Source organism: Peromyscus maniculatus, chromosome 5, assembly GCF_049852395.1.
Source record: "Peromyscus maniculatus bairdii isolate BWxNUB_F1_BW_parent chromosome 5, HU_Pman_BW_mat_3.1, whole genome shotgun sequence".
NCBI lineage: Eukaryota > Metazoa > Chordata > Mammalia > Rodentia > Cricetidae > Peromyscus > Peromyscus maniculatus.
The window spans coordinates 144,585,456-144,604,299 of NC_134856.1; the positions used below are offsets into that span (position 1 = coordinate 144,585,456).

At 43.3% G+C, this 18,844-nt stretch overlaps 1 protein-coding gene across 9 annotated transcripts in view; it reads left to right on the forward strand.

Moving 5' to 3' along the window:
- Positions 1–4,321: 4,321 nt before the first annotated feature.
- Positions 4,322–18,844, forward strand: part of Cdk20 (cyclin dependent kinase 20) — a 58,528-nt gene continuing 44,005 nt past the window's right edge. For 2 of the 9 annotated variants that reach the window (XM_076573576.1, XM_076573583.1), the window contains exons 1-5: positions 4,322–4,416; positions 4,492–4,583; positions 6,549–6,663; positions 6,811–6,967; positions 12,790–12,883. The gene's annotated coding sequence lies outside the window, so the exon portion shown is untranslated. Of the gene's footprint in view, positions 4,417–4,481; positions 4,584–6,497; positions 6,721–6,810; positions 6,968–12,789; positions 12,884–18,844 lie in introns of those variants that run through there. The other 7 variants (XM_042278644.2, XM_042278645.2, XM_076573578.1 and 4 more) reach the window with 6 other exon arrangements.

The window sequence follows — 18,844 nt, forward strand, 5'->3', positions numbered from 1 at the left end:
CCTTCTTTCTTATAAAATATTCAAATTCCACTGGAGAAAAGGTGTTGGCTTTGAGGTAGAGGGTCTTGAGTAGTTCAGATTTGATTTGCTTAGTGCTCACTTGGGGAAGGAGGCCAGAATAACGCAGGAGACAGACTTGGCTCTGACATCTAGTGCTTTGGTCAGATCCATGGGACTTGACTCTTCCTTTTCTAGTAGCCTCCACATGTTTCTGGTAGGGAGAAAGTGTAATGTGTTGAGATGGAAAGAGCGGGGAGCTTGGGATGATTGATGCTCACTGTATGGACGCAGGAAGTGGTGGTTTTCTGTTCTTTCATTTTGAAAATCCTTGAGTCTCTTCTTTGTCAGGCCTCAGGATTACCTATACCGCTATACTCCTGTGCTGGGTGGTTTACAATCCAATGAAGCAGTAGATAGTGATCAATATTTCCTTTGAATCATTTTTTTCTATTGAACTAACATCCCAGGTAATTTTCTTATTTTGGGGATCCCTAAGTGGTGAGATATTCTAGTTTATTTTTTGTTGCTATAATAAAATACTTGAGGCTGGATAATGTATATAGAGAAGACATTGACTTAGGCTCACAGTTGAAGGATAAAGGTCTAGTAGTCATAGGAAGGGTTTCCTGGCTATGTTAGAGAGATGGAAAGGAAAATGTGTGTTTTCTTAAGGGACACATGCACAAGAGAATGAAAGAACTAGGGAGGGGGCCATACTCTTGGTTTTATGTCATTCTACTTCTGCAGAACTAACCCAGTCTTGTGAGAACAACATTCCTTCCAAGAGTGGTGGCCTGATTATCTAACCACCATTCACTAGGCATTACCTCTCTCAATAACATCACAATGGAGACCAAGACTCTAACACAGAAAGCTTTGGGAGAACAAATTATATCCTTACATAACATAAGGTTCACATAGACACCAAATCTCTCTGATTGAGGGGTCTCTGCCCCCTGAGATTTCATCGTGTAAAAGCCCAAATGTGTTGTTTGTTACTCACTGTCTTTAAAGACACTCTGACAAAGCTGGCTGGTGCCCTTCATCGTGGATGGAATGTGACTCTATGAGTCAGGTATTTCTGGCCCACTGTAAGGGCTCACAGTCTCACTGGCTCTGCCTCAGCTCCTTTGGTAGTGACCTGGCATCTGGTCCTAGTTTTCAAGGAGTCTATAACTGCAATTGAGAGGGAGGTCCTGCGCAGCTGTCGTGGTGACCTGGAGAACGAAGGAGGATATTTCCACTGGAGAGAACAGGTGATGGTGGGTATGGCGTAGCTCTCAGGCTTGCAGACATGGAGTATAAATCAGACACTGTCAGACCTTTCTCAGAGGCCAAAGAATCATGTTAGCAAAATAGGTCCTAAAAACGTTACAGTCTTAGCAAATGTCTAGGATCTTATATGGCATCAAAATTGCAACTTTTTACAACTAGTGTCACACTAGTTTTTTTAAATTTTTTTGGTTTTTCGAGACAGGGTTTCTCTGTGTAGCTTTGTACCTTTCCTGGATCCCACTCTGTAGTCCAGGCTGGCCTCGAACTCACAGAGATCCACATGCCTCTGCCTCCTGAGTGCTGGGATTAAAGGCGTGCGCCGCCGCCGCCGCCGCCGCCGCCGCCGCCGCCGCCGCAGCCGCCGCCGCCGCCGCCGCAGCCGCCGCCGCCGCCACCGCCCAGCTGTCTGCCTCTGTTTTACATCTGGTGTCACACCATAGCTGTCTTTGTCTATTTTATCTATCTATCTAAATTTTTGAGACAGGGTTCCACTGTGTAACAGCCTTGGCTGTCCTGGAACTCTGTAGACTAGGCTGACCTGGAACTCAGAGATCAGAATGCCTCTGCCTCCTAGGTGCTGGAATTAAAGGTGTGCACCACTACCATGTGGCTTATTTATTTTTATTTTTAAAATTATTTTTTACTTTATGTGTTTTGCCTACATGTATGTCTGTGCACCACATTCATGGTTAGTGCCAAAAGAGGGCATCATAACAGCTGGAACTGTTACACAGTTAGGAGCCACTATATGGGTGCTGGGAATCCTCCGGAAGAGCAGTCAGGGCTCTTAATGGCTGCGCCATCTCTCCAACTGTTCTACTTTACATCTGGTGTCACCAGGGGTGTCTTCCTCTGTGTCTTTTATATCCAGCATCACCATGGATATCTTCCTCTGTCCATTTTATGCCTGCTGTCATACCATGGATGTCTTCCTTTGTCAATATTTACAGAGCATTAATTCTTAGACTACGGCTTCCTTGGGGAGAAAGAGAAATCCTCCCATGGTCTTGACTTTTCCAGAGAGTTCTGGCATCCTTTTCCTGATGTTCTGTTCTTCCTAGTCAGCCCACACAACTGTACCAACCATTTCTTTGCAGTAAGTCTGTTAATAGCTCCTCCTGCTTCTGCCTCCTGAATACAAGGAGAATGTGCTCAGATGAAATTACTGAATATATGCAAATTGGGTTAGGATGCCTGTGAATTGTATGTATAACACAATTTACAGGTTAAATGTGCTGGCCAGGAAGCAGAACAGGAAGAATAAAAAGATTTCTTGTTGGCTAGGCATTGGTGGCACAAGTCTTTAATCCCAGCACTTGGGAGGCAGAGGCAGGCAGATCTCTCCAAGATTAAGGCCAGCCTAGTCTACAAAGCAGATGCCAGGACAGCCAGGACTATTACACAGAGCAACCCTGTCTCATAAGAAAAAAAAAAAGAAAGATCTCTTGTCACCTGCTGTACTTGATGTGGTCTCATCCAAGGAAGAAGTTAATGAGATACTATAGACAAAGACTGCAGACGTGAACTGGAGTCAGCGTGAGACTCCGTGTGTTGGCCTAGGTCTAGCTTCTCTGGAAGGAAGGAAAGAAGGGGGCAGGGAGGAGAAAGGGAGGCCAGGAGGGAAAAAGGGAAGGAGGGGCAAAGGAGGGAGTCAGGAAGAGAAAGAAGGAAGAGAGTAGTGAAGGAGGAGGAAGAAAAGGAAAGAAGGCAAGCAGGCAGGAAGGAAGAAGGAAGGAAGGAGGCAGGCGTAGGTCTGTGAGCAGGGATGTGTGATTTTGAACAATAAAAACCCTCTCTGGGTGTCAGTTCCTCCATTTATAAAACAGAAAAGAAAGGCATTGAACCTTGGACCTTTTATGTGACTGCCTCATTGGGCTGTACAATCGAGATAGTTTATATACAACAGAATTCACCAATTTTAAGTGTATATTTTGATAATTTTCAAATACTTAAAAAATACATAGTTATGTAACTATCACAATCATGCTAAGGAACATCTCCATTCCAAAAACCCCCTCCTCCACACCTGGCATCAACCCATCAGCTCTCCATCCCTCTAGCTTTGCTTTTTTTATTTAATCATATTAAATTTAATTAATTAATTAATTAATTAATTAATTTTTGTGTGTGTGCTATGTGTTTTCAAGTGCCCACAGAGTTCAGAAAAGGAGGTTGGATTTCCTGAAGCAGGAGTTAAAAGAAGGTGTAAGCTGTCCAACCTGGGTTCTGGGAGCTGAGGTCCTCTGGAAGGGCAGCAAATGCTTCTAACCACTGGCACAATCTACAGTCCCTGGCTTTGCTTTTATTAGAATTTCATATAGCCAGGCATAATGACACATGTCTGTAATCCCAGCACTTGGGATGTGGAGGGCAGTAGGATCATGAGTTTAAGGGCACCTTGTACTGTATATCAAGTTTAAGACTAGTCTGGGCCATATGAGACTCTTAAAAAAAAAAAAAAAAGGAAGGCAGGAAGAACCTCATGGGAACAGGCATGTGTAGTATGTCTTTGTTACATCTTTCATTTAGCATGTGGTATTATTTCACATTGTCTTTTTGTATATCTTTAAAAAAAGAAAACAGACTGTTCATGTTCTTTGTACATTTTCTATTGGGTCATTGGTCTCATTATAAATTCATTTTTAAAGTAAGTTCATTTTTTGAATGTCAGTGAGTAATATAAAGGTTACTTCTAGTTTTTCTAAAGTTTCTTGGCTATGTTTTCCCACCCAGTGGCTGTTGGAAGTGCTTGGTTCCTTCTCCTCCGTAAATTGCTTGGGGGTGCACGCTCTTTTGTGCCTCCCTGTTCTGAATCTCACCAGTGCCCAGGGAGGTGGGTTCCTCAGAGGAGGGTTGGCGAAGACCACTTCAACCACTGCTTCTTGTCTCTCATTCATGTGTGGCTTAACTCAGTCAAGGTTACAGCTCCAGCCCCCGATGTTTGTTATCTCTGTTTACCAGAGCCTGAGACCAGACACCCCACGGTCAACGGACAGAAGAACTTTGACCTCATCATGCTTTGTTTCTTGAACTTTGAACACGTGGAGGGCAGGGCATCTATCTCCACAGCAGCGACTTCGCAATTCTTAGCGAGAATAGCACACTGGGCAAGTCTGTGGAGTAGGAAACCTACTGTGACAGGCAAGGAGGTTTCTCCATTCTTGCTCAGCACCAAGGGCTGGCTGGACCCTGACTCCCATTTCTCTTCTTTCTCAGGCTGCAGTATCCGGAGGCACTAGGGAGACCTCTCTGTTACTGGGAGCCTTGCACTGGGCAGTGGCAGGGAAGTGCAGGCCCTGATTCTGTAGGTGAGTGCCAGGCTTCCTGGGGAAAACTTTCAGCCTACAGGGGTAGGCTATAATGTGTAATTGGTGTGACATTCTCTTATGGTATCTTCCCTATCAAGAAGCTGCTATGTACCAGCAAGCCTCGGTGCCCAGCTACCATGCACAGGGTGTCAGCAGACATCCATCTTGTTTTCAGGACAGGCAACTGGCCCCACACTAAGGACACAGGGCTTGCTTATAAACTGCTGTGTTCCTGTTTAAGTCCTATAGGAAGCTTGAGTGTGCTCCCCAGAAAGACATGGGAACAAATGGGTGGCTGTCTGTCTGCCTGCCTGCCTGTCTGTCCATTTTTTGAAACAGGGCTCATGGAGCCTAGGCTGACCTTGAACTTGTTATATGGCCTGAGAACAGTCTCATATTCCTGATACTCCCAAGTACTGGGTTGACAGGTACATGTCGCCGTTCCCACTTTACACAGTGCTGAGAATGGAACTCAGGGTTCTGTGCATGCTGGGCAAGCACTCTACTGAATGAATGGTATCTCCAGCCCTAAGAAACAACTTAGTGCTGTTACCTGGTTTTTCTTTCTATTCTTCCTCAATGTAGCACAAAAGGGAAATGAAGAGGGTGTAAAACAGTGAGGAGGAATTTGGAATTAGTGATAATAGAAGAAAATGGTCTTGGTGCAACTCCAATGTCCACTTAAAATGCTTTTAGTCAGGAGCTGCTGACTGGAGATAACTGGGGTTACAGACACACCTTGATATGTTCGGATTTTGTGTAGATTTTGAGGATTCAAAGTCATACTTGTACAGCAATTGCCTTACCCATGGAGCCATCCCCTCAGTCCTAGAATTTCCTCATGGAATTTTCTGAGATTTCAATTTCTTTCTTTTTCTTTTTGTTTAAGATTTATTTATTTAATTTCAGTTTTTTAGAGATGGGGTTTCTCTATATAACAGTCCTGCCTGTCGCTTTGTAGACCAGGCTGGCCTCGAACTCACTGAGATCCTCCTGCCTCTGTCTCCAGAGTGCTGGGATTAAAGGCGTGTGCCCCTACCACCCGGCTTATTGATTTATTTTCTATGCATCAGTGTTTTGCCTGCATGTATGTCTGTGTGAGGGTGTTAGATCCTCTGGAACTGGAGTTACAGACAGTTATGAGCTGCCACGTAGGTGCTGGGAATTGAATATCAGTCCTCTGGAAGAGCAGCTAGTGGGCTGCTATCTCTCCAGCCCAGATTTCAATTTCTTTTTCTTTTCTTTTTTTTAGACGGGGTTTCTCTGTGTAGCTCTGGAGCCTGTCCTGGAACTTGATCTGTAGACCAGGCTGGCCTAGAACTCACAGAGATCTTCCTGCCTGTGCCTCTCAAGTGCTGGGATTAAAGACAAGCACCACTACTGCCTGGAACAGATTTCAGTTTCTTAACCCAAGAAATCTCCCCTGAAATCTGAACACTCTCCATATCTTTAGAGTTGGTGATCAATAAATACATTATCCTCAGTCAGGGACATTATAAAAGGATTTTGGAGAGTTTGGTTCAGTGGTTAACAAAGACCTTTCCAAATTCTTTTTTGTTTGTTTGTTTGTTTGTTTTTTGTTTTGAGACAAGGTTTCATAAAGTCCAGGCTGTTCTTAAATTCATTACATAGGGGGCTGGTGAGATGGCTTAGCAGCTAAAGGCCCTGGTGAGTTCAATCCCCCAAATCCAAATAGTGGAAGGAGAGAACTTATTCCTGAAAGTTGTCCTCAGATTTCAATATGCACATCATGGCATGGGTGCAACCACACATACATAGAAATAAATAAACAAAATGCAAGAATTTTTAAAAATGTACATGAATAAAATGGTTTAATACTTAGTAATTTAAAAATGAGATACTATGTAGCCAAGATGACCTTGAACTCCTGATTTTCCTCCTCTTCTTCCCAAGTGCTAGGATTACAGGCACAAGTCATCATAGATTGCCTTTCTAAACCCTTAGAGTGTGATTCTGGGGTCCTGAAAGAGACTGGGAGCCTTTCTCAACATCTCTTGTGTGGGAAGACCATCTGTTCCATGCTCCTTTGCAACACAAATCACCATTGTGCAGCCCCACGGTGAGTTTCAGTGAGTCGGTTCTACCACGTGTGACACAAGTAGGCTTGGACTCACAGGTATGTTTGTTCTATGGTTCATATTCAGATGTGTGGCCCAAGTAGTTTACTTTAGCAACTATATTCTTTGTCTTCCTTGTGCTCTCCCAGGCATTGAGCATACTGTCATCTCCGTGTGGGTGCTCTGCAAATAGTAATTGATGGTGACCAGGATAATGATGTTGATGAATGGCTCCATGAAACTGTTGAGTCACTTGACTGGAAAGGCTCAGGCATAGCAGTTATGTAATGTTGCTTCACCAAACAGGTAATGTTTCATACCTCAGAGCAACACAGGACATTCTGCCTGACAGTGCTTAGTCACTGTTTCTAGTCTAAGCCCCAAAGGTATCTCTGATTAGAGACTTTCTGAAGGCCAGTGGTTGTGTATGGTGACTGTTTATTCAAGGGACACAGCTGATTCTTTTGGCTCAAGATCCACCAAAACTTACCAAAACTCCCACAGAAATTAGCCATTAAGCAAATGAGAAGATGAAGCCAGAAGTCTGATTCAGACAATAAAAATAGTCTAACTGACATGAGACACACATATACACTTTATTGAAAATTCAAATTTTGAACATAGGATTGCCCTACTTAAAAATCCAGTAATTAAATCAACATTTCCTTAGGCAATAAGATTCTTCATTGTTTTACATGAAGAGTATATTGGAAGCCAGATGTGACTTGCAGACTCATGGTGGTCAGTCAGCCCAATGAGTACTCCAAAAAGACAAGTCCTTTAGAGAAGGTGAATTCTCTACAGAAAGCATCTATTTGCACTTTTGGAAGGACCCCGCAAAGCACATCATTCCCAGTCTTCTTCTTAGGGGACGAGGATGCCTAGAAATTCCTCCTCCTCTCACATGAGGAGAGCCTTTTGGGTCAAGCATTCAGAGAAGCTAGCTCCTTCTGTAGATTCTCCACCCCCAGGGCCATGTCATATTGTCAGTGTGAGCAGAAGGGAACACACTTCCAGGAGATAAGTAACCCTTCAAAACCCAAATATGTACCTCAAAATATCTTTCAAGCTTTTAAACAAATTCATGGTATTTGGTACTGATGACAGGGTAGAGAAAGGGATATTTTTATTTGATGGTAACTGGTGTAATTATTGTTTTTAGACAGGGTCTCGTGTATTCTAGGCTGATTTCAAACTTGATATTCAGTATCCTATTTCTTCTACATAGGAGTAAATAAATTTCTTCTATATAGCTATCTGCTGATATGCTCAACTGTGATCTATTTCTGTAATGCCAGAAAATTGGGAATGTTTGTAATTAAGAAAAAAAATGCAGCTGGCTATGGAGGCTTGTGTTTGTAATTCAGAAAGTTCAGCCAGGAATATTGTGAGTTCAGAGCCAGCCTGGGCTACATAGCAAGTTCCAGGTCAGCTCAAGATGCACAGTAAAACCCCATCTCAAACAATAAAACAAAGCTGTATATACTGTTTGTCTCAACTTATATCTTATTAAAGCAGTTGTCTAAGTGGGAGATCATGTGCTTCATGTCATGATTTTTCTCATAGTATAGATTGTAATAGAAAAAAAAAGAAGCCTGAAAATAACCTAAAAGCCCACCAATAGAGAAATGTGTAATTATTGCTACGTATGACGGTTAAAAAGACTAGGACAAAGGGCTGGAGAGGTGGTTCACTGGTTAAGAGCATGCACTACTCTTCCGGAGGACCTGTAGTTTGTTTCAGCACCCATGTTGGTGGCTCACAGCTGACTATAACTTCAGGTCCAGGAAAATCTGAAGCCTCTGACCTCCTTCCACATAAACATACATACAACAATATATTATGTGTAAGAGACTCATTTTGGGGGTCAACAAGATGGCTCAGCAGGTGAAGGTACTTACTTCCTGGCCCATTAATCCTTGGGCCCACTTGTAGGAGAGAGAAAATTCCCACAGATTAGTCTTTGGCCTCAACACATACAATGTGGCAGGAGTGTGTGTGCACTAAATATATAAAAAAAGATGACCTTGAGGCTCAGTTTGCCTTTGGAATATACATAGACTAAAGTGAGAGCAGGAGTATCTGTGGATGTATCACAGAAAAAAAAGGCTTTAAGTTAAAAAAATGTAGTAAGAGGGGCTAGAGAGATGGCTCAGTGGTTAAGAGCATTGGCTGTTCTTCCAGAGGACCCAGAAACACACACACACACACACACATACACACACACACACACACACACACACACACGGCAGTTCACAACTGTCTGCTTAATTATAGTTTTAAGCACACACATGGTGTATAGACATATATATATATATATTATATATATAATATATATAATATATATAATATATATATAAGCAAAACATCCACACTCATGAAAATCAACCAATAAGTTAATTAATGTTTAAAAAGATGAAAGAATCCAGCCAGGCTTGGTGTCTAATTTTTGTAATCCAGGCACCCCAGCACTTGGACGGCAGAGATAGGCAGATCTCTGTGAGTTCAAGGCCAACCTGGTATACCTAGCAAGTTCCAGGCCAGCTCAAGATGAAACTTATCCATGTGGGTAAAAATGTTAGTATAATCTTGCTCAAGGCATACATCCATAGAAACATAAATCAATAAAAAGGGATAGTCACACTCTCATGTTGACTTTTGTGTAACACATGGTTGCCAAGATCAAACCATGTGCCCATTAGTGGGTGAGTGAGTAAAGAAAATGCTTACATATGCATCAAGACTTCTTTTCAAAAGGTGGGTGTGGTGGTCTATGCCTTTACTACCAGCCCTTGGGAGGCAGAGGCAGGTGGATCTCCATGTGTTCGAGGCCAGCCTGGTCTACGTAGAAAGTTCCAGTGATAAATATGGAGGACATTCTGCTAAGTGGAACAAAGCCAGCCACAGAAAGACAGACTACATGACTTCATTTACTTGTGTAATCTGGAAAAGTTGAGTTTATAACAGGGAAGCGGTGGTGTCCACCTTCTGGCTAAGGTCAAGAACAGAACAGTGATTCTCAGAGGCTAGGATTGGAGGAGGAAGATATGGGGATTGTTGGTCAAAACACATAATTTCAGAGAGGCAGGGGGATATCTATGACCATAGCAACCTAAACTCACTAGGTTGCTTCAGACAGGCAAGATGAATAGGTTTTGAGATCTATATATAGCACAAAAGGGTGACAGAGTCAGTAACATTGTATGATATTTTTCAGAATACTTACATTTCAAATGTATCATTAAAAAATAATATACATGACTGAGGACATGATAATTAGAGTCAGTCTTGCCACATTGTGTGTATACATAAAAATGATTTGATATGTATGATGTATGTATGTATGTATCTCTATCATCTATCTATCTATCATCTATCTATCTATCTATCTATCTATCTATCTATCTATCTATCTATCTATCTATCTATCTATCATCTATCTATCTATCTAGTGTATATAACTATGCTTTGTGAACCAAAAGCAGTATACATTTAAAAAGTGAATGTAGTATTGAGTGAGCACTGAAGGGAAATGAGATGTCCCAATGTAGAGATTTTTTTTGAGCTTCAGAAGTCTATTTTCATTTGTTATAAATGAAACAAGATCTTTCCATTTAAAAGTAAAGGTGGTGTTTATTAAGAATAAGATTTTAGGGCCCGGAAATGTATATCTGTTGGTAGAGTGCTTGCCAAGCATGCAAGAACCCTGGGTTCCACCCCCAGTATTAAATAAAGTAGGTACAGTGAACATGCTTGTAATCCTAGCCTTTACAAGGTAGAGACAGAGGACCAGGAGTTCAAGTTCTTGGCTAAGGTAGTGAGTTTGAGGTGAGCCTGGAATACATGAGACCCAGGCTCTCTCTTGCTCGTTTTTTCAAGACAGGGTTTTTCTGTGTAGCTCTGACTATCCTGGAACTCACTCTGTAGACCAGGCTGGCCTCAAACTCACACCAGCTTTTTCCTCCTAAATTCTGGTATTAAAGGTGGTGCCACCACCACCCAGTTAGACCCAGTTTAAAAAAAAATTAAAACAAAACAATTCTTTTGTTCTCTCTCTCTCTCTCTCTCTCTCTCTCTCTCTCTCTCTCTCTCTCTCTCTCTCTCTCTCCTCCCTCCCTCCCTCCCTCCCTCCCTCCCTCCCTCCCTCCCTCCCTCCCTCCCTCCCTCCCTCCCTCTCTCTCTCTCTCTCTCTCTCTCTCTCTCTCTCTTTCATTTTCAGCTTTTCAAGACAAGGTTTCTCTGTGTAACATCCCTAGCTGTCCTGGAACTCACTTTGTAGACCAGGCTGGCCTTGACCTCACAGAGATCCACCTGACTCTGCCTCCCAAGTGCAGGGATCAAAGATGTGCGTTACCACACCTGGCTCTTGATTAAAGCAATTCTTAATTTAAAACTTACATTTATTTTTTTTATTTACTGTGTGTATGGTGATATGGATTGTGTGTATGTGTGTGTGTGTGTGTGTGTGTGTGTGTGTATGAGTATACTTATTCAGTTGTATGTGTGCAGTATTTATATAGCTATGTGTGTGCAGGATGGTACTTATTTAGCTGTGTGTGAGTATGTGGTACTTATTCAGCTGTGTGTGGGGTGGTATTTATTTAGCTGTGTGTATGGAGGGTTGGCATGCATTCAGCTGTGTGTGAGGTGGTACTCACCAGCTCTAAGTGTGTGGAGTAGTACTTACTCAGCTGTGTGTGTGTGTGTGTGTGTGTGTGTGTGTGAGGTGGAACTCATTCAGCTGTGTGTGAGGTGGTACCTATTCAGGTGGTACTTACTCAGCTGTGTGTGTGTAGGGTGGTGCGTATTCAGCTGTATGTGTGTGGGTGGTATTTATTCAGGTGTATATGTGGGATGGTACTCATTTAGGTGTGTGTGTGTGTGTGTGTGTGTGTGTGTGTGTGTGTGTTACTTATTCAGCTGTATGTCAGGAGGTCATAGTTATTTCCCAGCAGCACTTGTAAAGCTAAAGTGTAGCCAGAAGTTTTTCTGTGTCCTGTCCCTCAGCCACTCAGGCCCAAATAAACACACAAAGGCTTATATTAATTGCCAACTCTATGGCCATGGCCTATGGCTCAAGCTTCTTGCTAGCTAGCTCTTATAACTAAACTCAGTCCATTTCTATTAATCTGTATGTCACCACATGCTCCGTGGCTTCAACTGTGTGCCATTACATGCTGCTCCCTCGACCATGGGATGGCGTCTCCCCTGCCTCTCCTTTCTCCTTTTACTATCTGTTTGGATTTCCACCTGCCTCTAAGCTGCCTTGCCATAGGCCAACGCTGCTTTATTTATCAACCAATCAGAGCAACACATATTCACAGTGTACAGAAAGACATCCCACAGCACTAAAGAATGATTTAAAAAGAAGTCGTCGTCGTCGTCGTCGTCCCCCCCCCCCACACACACACACACAGGGTGTTAGCATTCAGGCATCTGTACTGGCTTGCCCTTAGGGTCCTGACAGGACACATCCTCAGCTGCAGCCATTAAGAGCACCCCCTGTGTGCATTTGCTATGTTCCCTTATAAAAGGCAGACCATGCCTGGCTTGCCTCTCCTCTTTCTCTTCCTTCGAGTTTCTGCCCATTCTCTCCCCTCCCTTCAATAAACCTCCCCCTGTTGTATGGTGTTCCCGCCACTTTTAGAATACAACACAGGGTTTCTTTGTGTTGCCTTGGCTGTGCTGGATTTAGCTCTGTAAACCAGGCTGGCCGCAAACTCAGAGACCTGACAGCCTCTGCCCCCCCAAATGCTGGGATTAAAGGCGTTCGCCGCCGCCGCTGCCACCACCACCACTGGGCTTTAAATTATTCTTAAACTGGGCGGTAGTGGTGTACACCTTTAATCCCTCAGGAGGCAGAGGCATGTGTATCTCTGTGAGTTCGAGGCCAGCCTGGTCTACAAAGCAAGTTCCAGGATAGCCAGGATTGTTATACAGAGAAACCTTATCTCGAAAATCAACCAACCAACCAACCAACTAACCAACAAAAGATTTAAAAATTGAGACAAAAATAGCTATTGTAAGCAAGAAATCCATGTTAGCAGATAGTGAACCTGCCCTCTCAGGACTGATTTTGCTATAAAAAGAAACACTTCTATCTTTAGCTATCCATGCTTCCTTTCCAGGAAGACCTTCATAAGGCTTGTCAGTGTTATCTGCTCATGTGCCTGGTCCTTGGCCCCTCAGCACACATGGAACTGAATCTCTGCCAACAACCATGTGAGTCTGACACCAGTTGCTTCCCTCATCTGTCCTGTATGGGGCCTTGTACGTCAGGTGCCTGAGTTATAGCCTCACAGGAACTTGAGCAGAGGACCTGCCAGGTAATGCCTGGACCTCTACCCATAATAATGGTGAGATCAGAAGTGTTGTGTTGTGAGTGACTAAGCTTGAATTCATTTTTTTATGCAGTAGTAGTTAACTAACATTTGAGACATCTTACAGCAGCTGTGGATTACTGGATTTTCCTTGTTTTGAAGGGTGGTACAATGTCATGTCACTAGCCAAGAGCACTTGGAACACAATTCCTGGGTTAAAAGAAAGGAAGGTCTGGGGATGTGGCTTATTTGGTAATGGTCTTGTCTTGCTTGCACGGGCCCTGGGTTCAATCCTTAGCACCACAAAATGTGAAGGTGGTAGAGCAACCTTGGAATCAAAGCACTGGGGTGATCAGGAGTTAACAGTCAGCCTTGGTGGAGTTTGAGGCCAGCCTGCGATACAAGACTGAATAAATGAACAAATGAACAAAATCAAGAGAAATTAAATAGAATAAGCTAGGCTTGATATTGCCAGCCTAAGATCCCCAGCTACTTGGGAGCCCGAGGTAGCTGAATCCCAAGTTCAAGGCTCTCTGGACAACTTTGTGAGACTCTGTCCAAATGCAAAATAAAAAGATAGCTCAAGATATAGCTTAGTGATAAATTAGCTGTTTACATTGGGGCCTCACAGTGTGTGTGACTCAAGCTGTGTTTTGAAGTATGTTTCCACTTTTAGGTATTTAAGATCTGGATGTAGCTCATCTCTGGGACTACCACAGAGATCCTAGGGATAGTTGCCCATTAGAAGACTTTTGCTTTCAAAAAGCTTCCAGGGAGGGATGCACTGTGGTATGGAGCTTCTATTGACTTATCAGAAAAAGTCAGTGTCCTAGAATGTGGACAGTTGGACAGTATTCTAAGGAGTCATGTGGTCAGTTGACAGGCACACACAAGGCTTGGGTGTCACAATTTTAGGAATGGGTGTCATCAGATAAGGGTGGATGAAGACCTCCCACATGTTACCACAGGGAATGCAAGTATCCTTTGGCTCTGATTCGTTCTTAGCTAGAATCTTGCTTCCATTTCCTTCAAGGAACACAAAGCATTATTCAACATTTAACAGTCTGAACAAAGTAGAAAATGTTGCTCGTGATTACTTTCTGATCACTTATTCAGCCCAGGTATTGTGCCAGTGTGCCTGACACACTAGGGTTGGCATGCTGCTGTATGGCTTGGGCACTTGCCTAGTTTGTACAAGGCCTAGGTTCTACCCCCAGCACCAGACTGAAATCAGTAAACAGAGTGAGGAGTTTCATTCTCTACTATGAACTGCAATTCTCCAATCTTTTGAGGAAAACTTGCCCTGTACTTTTAGACAGTATGTGGTGGTGCACACCATTAATTCTGGCACCCAGGAGGCAGAGGCAGATGGATTTCTGTGAGTTTGAGGTCTACATAGTGAGTTCAAGCCAGGAAGATCAGGAGTTCAAGGTGCTCTTCTGTTACATAGGATCAGCCTGTAAGCATACTCACATCAAGAGAGAAGACATTTTAAAGAAAGAATGTAGCTGGAGTTTTCTCTCCCGGTCCCGCCAAGCCCTGGCAGTCTGAAAGCCCACTTATGAAATAAACACACAGATGCTTATATTATTTACACACTGTATGGCTGTGGCAGGCTTCTTGCTCACTGTTCTTGTATCTTAAATTAACCCATTTTTATTAATCTATAAGTTGCCATGTAGCTCGTGGCTTACCGGTATCTTAACATCTGCTTCTCATCATGGTGGCTGGCAGCGTCTCTCTGACTCAGCCTTCCACTTCCCAGAATTCTCTTCTCTCCTTGTTCCGCCTATACTTCCTGCCTGGCTACTGGCCAGTCAGTGTTTTATTTATTAACCAATCAGAACAACACATTTAACATACAGAACATCCCACAGCAAAAGACACTTGAGGTACCAGGCTACTAAAACAGTGAACCTCAAAAAATTAATGAATGGCTAAAGTCCTGGTGTCAGTCAGAGGAACATGCCTCACAGGAAGAAAGTTCATACACTTATCAGACTACCTTGTAGGAGAGATTGCAGCTGAGATAATGATGAGTCAATGATGGATACGAGTGCTTGACCAAGACTGCTGAATCATGTATCCTCTTGGTCTGTTTAAACCTAACCATCATGTTGGTGTCAGAAATAGACATTTTTGGTTCTTTGCAATGTGACCAGGTTGAATACATCTTTCTCTCCTTTTTTTTTTTTTTTTTTTTTTGTTTTTCGAGACAGGGTTTCTCTTGTGTAGCTTTGCGCTTTTTCCTGGAACTCATTTGGTAGCCCAGGCTGGCCTCGAACTCACAGAGATCCTCCTGCCTCTGCCTCCCGAGTGCTGGGATTAAAGGCGTGCACCACCACCACCACCACCACCACCACCACCACCACCACCACCGCCCGGCTTCTTTCTCTGCTTTTTACTGTAACTTACCTCTTTAATGGTGTGTTAAAAGTGAGTGGCCACACCTAGCTTGTTGGGGCCACCTTAGGCTTTGACCCTTAAAACTCAAGTAACTTAAGCTATACCAGACCCTGTCTCAAACCACAGAAAACAACAAAGTAAATACTTTGAGTATTGAAAAGAAAATCGGGCTGGGGAGATGGCTCAGTGGGTAAAGTGTTTCTGCACAAGCATGAGGAACCAGAGTCAATACCCAATACCCACCTTATAAGCCATGTTTAAGGCATGGTGCTTGGTGAAGCAGAGACAGGAGGGCTTCTGGAAGTTTGATGTCCAGTCTAGCTTAATAGAGGAGCTCCAGGGTCAGTAAGAGACACAATCTCAGAAAATAAGACAAATAGTGACAGAGGAGAACACTCACACCGGAAAAAAAGAAAAGAAATTCTATAAAGGATGCTTTTTTGATACAACTTTTGCTTTTTAGAACTTCTGAAAAAGGCAGGTAACATGAACAGAATTTCTAGAATTTTGAGTGTGGGACCCTCAACACTGGTAAGTTTAAGGCTGACGGTTGCTGCTCAGCAGTCTAGCAGTTGCCTGGCAGGCACAGGACCCTGGTTTTGACCCCTCACACTTCATCATTGGGGAAGAAAAAAAAAGATGAATACTTTTGTAGCCTATGGGCATAATTTTTCATGGGTTTATTTGGACTCCAGAAATAACAAGCTCACTGGGCTTAGGAAAGCTTTGCTTGTCATCTGGGCTTGGAATACAGCTGTGAGGTTCTGCTTGACTGCTGTCTGTGAGAGGAACTCCTCCTGATTCTGGCATTCTGATTGCCTGGAGGTGCCCCTCCCCTGGAACCGGATACTGCTTGCTGCTGGCGATTTGAGCTTCAGCACAAATTGTACTCCACTCAAAGCAGCCAGAGTCTCAATAAACAAAACTCAAACTTTGATCTGGAAGACTGTGAAGAAACCTGGTGGAGTCTCAGACAGCATGGATGCTGGAGGGACGGTGTGGTCATACACAGACGCCCAGGGTTATACACAGACGCCCACAAGAGAGGGCTTGTTCTCTAATGGAGCCTTCTGCTTCAGGCTTCCCATTCCACTAATACAAAAAACTAATTGCATTCCTTTCTTGTGATGTCTGCCAAAACTCACAAGTTCAGGCTGGCGCATCACGGGGCCATGAACACCCCACTCATTCCTGGCAGACCGGACTCCTGACCTCATTTTGGGGATGGTTCAATGAAGTCTGTTAGCTGTTACTGCTAGCGTTCCAGATTGTTTCCAGTTTGCAATAACAGACTTAGATGGATTGCACTTTCCTTCTGGTACATCGAATACTTTGGTAAAAACAAGTGTTCTTTACAGTGCAGCAATCCCTGAAAAGGAATCTTTTCTAGGCTGTTCTCTTAATGAGCCATTAAGAAGAAAGATTGGGAAGCAATGCAAGCATATTTAGAAAATTCTTCCTAACTCAGGATATCCATTCTGCCCATTCTGGAACATGATGTGTCTTAGTGAAGTTGTGTAAAACATTTTCTAGTGATGATGCTTTTACAAAATCTCTTCCTGATATAATGTCTGAACGGGAATTGGGGATGATTTTTAAAATGTAGAATTATGACTGGTGAGAAGCATTTAGTGATTTTGCAATCACAGAAGGAAAAAAATACCCCATTCCGAGAAGATACAGTGGAGAGCGATTATCAAGTCTGTTTTTCAAAACTGTTCTCAAAGGCTCATCCCTCCTCTGGAAGGAAGGGCCTCTCTGTATTCTTTGTCCAGCTGGGAGGATGTTTTGAATTCCAGCTGACTCCTGACTCTGCATCATGCCCCACAGTGCTGACTCTAGTCAGAGAAAGCTGAGAAGAACAGAAGTTAAAAACCCAAAAGGCAAATTCTGTTCAGGAACTGTTGCAACAAGGGAAGAGGGAACTCTGTAGAAAGAGCTCTTCTCCAGACACAGACACCAGTACAAATTAGGATTTGTGGTCAGGACTGGGAGGGGCCAGTGGATGGGAAATTACTAAATAGAAACATTAGAAGTGACTGGGGTTCTAAGTATATTGACTTTGCAGTGTTCTTGAATTAGCAGGCCAGGGAGCAAGGACAGAGTCCGGGGTTGGGTCTGTAACAACTTAGTGAGGTCTCAGTGGTGTCAGAGCAAGGCCAGTGTGTCTGTCTCTTGGAGGAACAGCTGCAGAGCTTGCTGGTTTTTTTTTTTTTTTTTTTTTTTGAGACAAGTGTACTGTGTAGCCCTGGATGGTCTTGGACTCACTATGCAAACCAGGCTGCTCCTGAACTCAGAGGTCTACTTGCTTCTGTTTCCTAAATACTGGGATTGTAGATGTGCACCCCCGGGCCTGGCTGAACTTCTGTGGTTTTGTTTTTGTTTTTTTTTGTTTTCCAATGAAGGACACCTCTAGCTCATTCACACTCATAGTCCTGAAACAGGTGAATTGTCCCAGAAAAATAAATCGGCTGTTTGCAGTTCCTCTAAACTAGCAACCCAACTACGAATTTCAGAGGGAACTACAGATCCTGGGGTAGGAGACTGGCTGCTCCCCTGTAGAAAGCCACAATGTGGCTTTTCTTCTACATGCTCTGTTACATGAAGTTCAGGTGGGAAAGGCTTCCAGTCTTTCTCTGCTAACTTCTTCCATTAACATGTTAATCTTCCTAAAATAAGTTTTTATTGTAACATTTATTCTTTATTTTTGTGTCTATGTGAGGGTGTGGGGATGTGCATGCATTCTATGGAGCATGTGTGGAGGCTAGAGGAAACTTGCAGAGTCAGAATTTTCATCTTCCACCACGTGGAACCGCGCCAAGCACCTTTACCTGCTGAGTTATCTTGCCAGCTCTCAGATGTTAACCTCATAGCTTTTTTTTTTTTTTTTTGGTCTCTACTCTGCAGCTACAGACAGTATTATTATCTGCCTGAGTCGATGCCTCAGATAAGTTAAAAAAATATTTAAAGGAAGTCAAATAGAAAGCTACTTAGCTTTGTTAGTTGATATTTTTGTTTTCTTGAGACAGGATCTTGCTATGTAGCCCAGGATGGCCTCAAACTCACAGTGCTCTTCCCCCACAGCCTCCCAAATGCTGGGATTGCAGGCAGATGCCATCATGCCCAGAGCCACATTACTTTTGTTCTCTAGCCATTTCCTTGCAACAGAGACGTGCCTTCCTGGGCTGAGCAGGAGTCTCATAAGTGTAGCATGAATTCTAATTAGTCTTAATAATAAAAACGCAGAGCCAGATATCAGGGTAAATGCTGAAAGATCAGAGAGACAAAGGAGCAGGGCACAGCCACTTCTTACCTCACCAACTCCTCAGCCTGAAAGGGGTGAGCTCCTGTCTCCTCCCACTTTGTATTCCTCCCTCTGCCCAGCCATATCACTTTCTATTTCCTCCTCCCAGTGCTGGAATTAAAGGTGTGTGCCTCCAAAGTACTGGGATCAGAG